This window comes from Lycorma delicatula, chromosome 1 (assembly GCF_047948215.1).
Source record: "Lycorma delicatula isolate Av1 chromosome 1, ASM4794821v1, whole genome shotgun sequence".
NCBI lineage: Eukaryota > Metazoa > Arthropoda > Insecta > Hemiptera > Fulgoridae > Lycorma > Lycorma delicatula.
In genome coordinates, this window is record NC_134455.1 from 367,683,400 (window position 1) to 367,689,399 (window position 6,000).

A 6,000-nucleotide genomic window follows, 5' to 3' on the forward strand; every position below is an offset into this window, starting at 1 on the left:
CTGGTAGTATAATAAATTTACTTTCATCAGTTCACTTTCAGTTCTTTTTCTGAATTTCACCAGGCTGTCTTAATTATTTTTTTCAATATTTCTTCTGCTGATTCATCAGTATGGAACATTTTAAAAGGCTCGAAATCTGGTATCTGGAAAACTACTGGGTATATATGCAATGCTTTAGTTAAAAATGCTCCTCATTACTAGGTTTAAATTTGGGTATTTTTTAGATTGTTATCAAATTATAATAATTCTAGAGAATTATATTTATGATAGTCGTTCAATAATTAAAAATACAAAATGATAACTGCGGAAAACCTATTTATTAGAATAAACTTAAACTTCTGACGTTCAAGTTGGCACCCCTGACATAGAAAATCACCTTTTCGTAAAGAATTTCCATTTTTACCTCTTTTGTTTATTTCAAAATGTCGGCATCGATTAAAACGTGTACCTACGCAAACAGCGTGCCGTGATAAGAATTTTATTTTCTAAACGTTTAAAACCTTCTTCTTTTTCCTGTTTAGCCTCCGGTAACTACCGTTTAGATAATTCTTCAGAAGATGAATGAGGATGATATGTATGAGTATAAATGAAGTGTTACTCTTGTACATTCTCAGTTCAACCATTCCTGAGATATGTGGTTAATTGAAACCCAACCACCAAAGAACACCGGTATCCACGATCTAGTATTCAAATCCGTGTAAAAATAACTGGCTTTACTAGGACTTGAACGCTGGAACAATCGACTTCCAAATCAGCTGATTTGGGAAGACGCGTTAACCACTAGACCAACCCGATGGGTTAAAGGTTTAAAACCGATAAAAATTCAGTCACCTATGTTTAAAACAACACCGTAAAAAAATGTATTAATCGTGAAAATTTGTATAAGCAGATTAAACAGTTTAAATCGGGTAAAACAATTATCATCGTTTTCCATCTTAGCGGAACGCCGGTGGAAGTTTCAACTAACACCTTACAAAACCCCATTAATGATCTAATTTTCAAATAAGACAAATAAAAATTTGGGAAACTTTTTAAATTTCTGTGGCAAGTATTGATATTATCCATTTCGTTATTCATGTTCAGCTGAATTACCGCAAATCGTGTTCAACGTCAACTAAATTGACCCGAGACTGACCGTCTCGGGTTCTGAGTTGATCACTCAGAATCATAGAGACCGAATTAGTATTTGTGCGAAAACTAAATGAAGGTTTTTTTTTTACGAAAAATAAAGCGTTTTTAGATTTTATAATAATTTGTGATGAAAGCTGGATTCGTCACTTTGAGCCGCAACCCAAACGTGTGAAATGGAAACATATGAATTTGCCCGCCAGAATAATTTTCAACGCCTACAAGTCGCCAGGTAAAGTGACACAATTTTGGGGGTATAAAGAACCAATTTATTGTATATTTGGAAAAAACATACCATCAACAGAAAATGATTTTATGTATGGTAGAAAATAAAGTTAAAATTAAGGAACATATTGCTTAATCTTTGTTTTGGCTATTAGTATACATTAATAAAGTTATTATTATAATAATATTATTAATATCCAAATATCGATTTTATTATATTTTTGTACATTGTATCTTTACTATGGATCCTCACTGTAAGTTGTAAACTTATAGCCGTCGTTAAATTTCCAGGTACACCATTTCCTAATCGATACAGCGTAAGAACGCTAATCGAGGAATTTAGAGAGATGAGATCGGTAAAGGACTGAGCTAAGCAGTAGACTATCAGTAATAGATAAAGAAAACTTGCATGTCATATCAGCTAAAATTAGTCCAGACAATTCCATGTGAAAGTTGGCCCATCAGAAAAACTTGGTGCTGCAACTCTATACAAGGCAGTTCGTAAGAAACTCGGTTTCAATACATATAAAGTAAAAGAGATTCAACATTTATCGGCCACATAATGTAGAAGCGAATTCAATACTATGAATGGTTTTAATCATTTCTGGCGGATAATTCCGTCGATATATTGAGTTATGTTTTCTATACCGATGAAGCGTAGTTCTTCCACTTATCGTGGTATTACATGCGTGCACAAAACTCACTTTTATGGTCTGCCAACAACCCAGATCCCGTAAATAAATTCCTCAACATGAATAGAAGATTGGGGTATGGATTGTAACATCCAGGAGAAGAATAGTCAACATAATATTCGTCTCAGAAACAATAAATTCAGTTCTTTATTGTAAAATAATTCAACAATTCCCGGGAAAGCTAACCAAGGACAAAATTAATAATGTTTGGATTCAACAGACTTAATAGCTCGACCACTCATACAGCCAAGCAGTCTATGAAGTTACTGCACGAGATTTTGGAAGACCGATCCATTTTTAAGGGCTTGCGAACACCTCGTTTACCAGTCTTAAGCAACCCGTAGTTTATCTTCTGGGGCTATGCAAAAAGTAATCTTTACCGAGGAAATCCCCACAATCTTGAGGAACTTCAAACTGCTATTCGTGATTTCAGCAAGAACATTCCACATGAACAATTTATGAGAGTCTTGTGAACAAGAAGACACCGGTGAAAATACGTCTGGATGTTCATAGTGACCATTTTCAACAAATACGAGGGGTTACCCCCCCCCCCCAAAAAAAACGAGATTTATTTAAGTAATCTTTTATTATTTAAGATAACATCTTGAAACCATCAGTTCCGTTCAAAATACTAATTCATCAGAATATATGCACTTCTCACAACATTTTTTCATTGTTCGAAACATTTTTTCTATTTTTCTGAACTAAAGCTGTTAAGTGCCTCTAGAGATCTTTTTTAACCTCTTCTAGCCCTGAAGACGCTTTCCTTTTAGGTTTTTCTTCAGTCTTAGGAAGAAAAACAGGGGATATGTCGGGCGAGTAACAGTGAAAAACCATTGTTATACCGTTTTTCATCAAAAACTGGTTGATTTTCAAAGCTGTATGGGCAGGTGCGTTGTCATGTTGAAGCAGCCAGTCCCCCGATCGCTGTAATTCAGGTCGTTATTTTCTCACTGCCTCATGCAATTGCTTAAGCATATGTAGATAGTAATACTGGTTTACTGTGGTGCCCTGAGAGACAAATTCAACGTGAATGACTCCTTGGATGTCGAAAAAACAAACCATCATGGACTTCACGTTGATTTTGCTTTCCGTGCTGTTTTTTGGTTCGGGCGATGAAGCTGTCTTTCACTGGCTGAACTGCTGTTTTTCATTCAAGGTCATAGCTGTAACATCATGATTCGTCCCCTGTTTTGATCTTTGACAAAAGATCCTGGTCAGTTTTAACCTGTTCATTCAATCCCTAGCACACTCTCATTCGGTTCTTCCTCTTGACTTTTGAAAGCGATCGTGGAACACACTTTGCCGCGACACGTCTCATGTTTAAATCTTTAGTTAGACTCTGTTGTATGAACTCCAGAAAATCCAATTATTTCCTCCAATTAGTCGACTGTTCTGCGATGATCAAATACAGTGGCATCGCCCAATTTTGAACTGTTACTGTTCTGGACGTGAAGCGGCGACCTGAACGGTTAGCGATCTTCAAGTGACATTTAGCCCCTTCTAAACCGTGAAAATCACTCGTAAATTCTTTCCTAGCTTATAGCTTCCCTCTTATAACCTTTTCCTGAAGCACTAAAACTTCTTCTGCCGATGTTTTCTGTAACAGGAAACAGAATTTTATGTTGGAGCGTTGCTCATTAAAGTTTGCAATTTCAAAATCGTTGGAAGGGGCTAAAGAAAACAATCATTCTGTCCGCTGCGATGGTTTCTCATGACTCTACCTGGCCTACTAAGCAGGGTGAGTGTCTCTTAAACGAAATTAGGTGGAGATGGCAGCACTGCCAACCCACTTGCCTACAGAAAATAATTCTCGGTTTTTTTGGGTAACTTAACGGTTTTTGGGTAAATTAACGGTTTTTTCCGTAGAGTAAGGCGATGTTACCTATTATTGTACTATTGTATGAAAGATGTACTTTTTGAATGGACTGAATAAATTAAAATCTAATAAAATTTCATTAAATCTTGTTGCAATTGGGAAGCTTGCTCACGTATGTAAGTATTTCTGATCAATATACAAGATTTTAAGAAAAGATTCCTTATTGAGTTTATTTATAAATTTATTTGAACTATTTCGTTTAGTGGATGTGATTCTGTTAGTTTTTTAAAAAAATTTAATTTATTAACATAAATTTTGACGATTTGATTACTTAAAATTTTGATTTTTATGTTGTATTTAATTTTATTTTTGTGTTTTTGTATTAATTTTCCAGTAATTTTTATTATGGTCAGTAATAAATTAGATGATTTTTTTTTAATGAAACATAAAACATCTTACGAAAATATAAACTAATGGAAATTGCAATAGATGTTTTTTCTTAAATAAAAGTGGTTTAGAAAAGACTTAAAAGATACTTACCGGAATTTACTAGCAAAAAAAAATATATAATAACAGCAGTTGTTATAAAGTTATTGATATAGAATAAATCAAGTAGACTTATTGGAAATAAATATGCTGTTTTACCTGTCGTAGAATCAATTTAAATAAATAATACTACAGATGTATTATCCTTATAACGTTTTTTTTTTACTATTTAAATTTTATTCCTATTACCTTAGTTTTCATCATAATTTTAATAATATATTACTAATATTTTAATATCCGAGTAGCCTCTTGTTATTGTTTTGACCCGGGGTGATGATGACACAAAAGCATTTTTCGCCCTCCCCCTCAAAAAAACAGATAATAAAACTAATATATTAAGATTTAATAACCCAAGACATATCTAAATTAGAAATAAAGAATAGTTGGATTATTAATGTTACTTAAAAAATGTAGCCAACAGGTGATAAAGAATTCCATTAGAAGCTGAATGATCAACTGCATTATTTCCTGATTCTTTTTTTTTTGTCTTCAGTCATTTGACTGGTTTGATGCAGCTCTCCAAGATTCCCTATCTAGTGCTAGTCGTTTCATTTCAGTATACCCTCTACATCCTACATCCCCAACAATTTGTTTTACATACTCCAAACGTGGCCTGCCTACACAATTTTTCCCTTCTACCTGTCCTTCCAATATTAAAGCGACTATTCCAGGATGCCTTAGTATGTGGCCTATAAGTCTGTCTCTTCTTTTAACTATATTTTTCCAAATGCTTCTTTCTTCATCTATTTGCCGCAATACCTCTTCATTTGTCACTTTATCCACCCATCTGATTTTTAACATTCTCCTATAGCACCGCATTTCAAAAGCTTCTAATCTTTTCTTCTCAGATACTCCGATTGTCCAAGTTTCACTTCCATATAAAGCGACACTCCAAACATACACTTTCAAAAATCTTTTCCTGACATTTAAATTAATTTTTGATGTAAACAAATTATATTTCTTACTGAAGGCTCGTTTAGCTTGTGTTATTCGGCATTTTATATCGCTTCTGCTTCGTCCATCTTTAGTAATTTTACTTCCCAAATAACAAAATTCTTCTACCTCCATAATCTTTTCTCCTCCTATTTTCACATTCAGCGGTCCATCTTTGTTATTTCTACTACATTTCATTACTTTTGTTTTGTTCTTGTTTATTTTCATGCGATAGTTCTTGCGTAGGACTTCATCTATGCCGTTCATTGTTTCTTCTAAATCCTTTTTACTCTCGGCTAGAATTACTATATCATCAGCAAATCGTAGCATCTTTATCTTTTCACCTTGTACTGTTACTCCGAATCTAAATTGTTCTTTAACATCATTAACTGCTAGTTCCATGTAAAGATTAAAAAGTAACGGAGATAGGGAACATCCTTGTCGGACTCCCTTTCTTATTAGGGCTTCTTTCTTATGTTCTTCAATTGTTATTGTTGCTGTTTGGTTCCTGTACATGTTAGCAATTGTTCTTCTATCTCTGTATTTGAACCCTAATTTTTTTAAAATGCTGAACATTTTATTCCAGTCTACGTTATCGAAAGCCTTTTCTAGGTCTATAAACGCCAAGTATGTTTGTTTGTTTTTCTTTAATCTTCC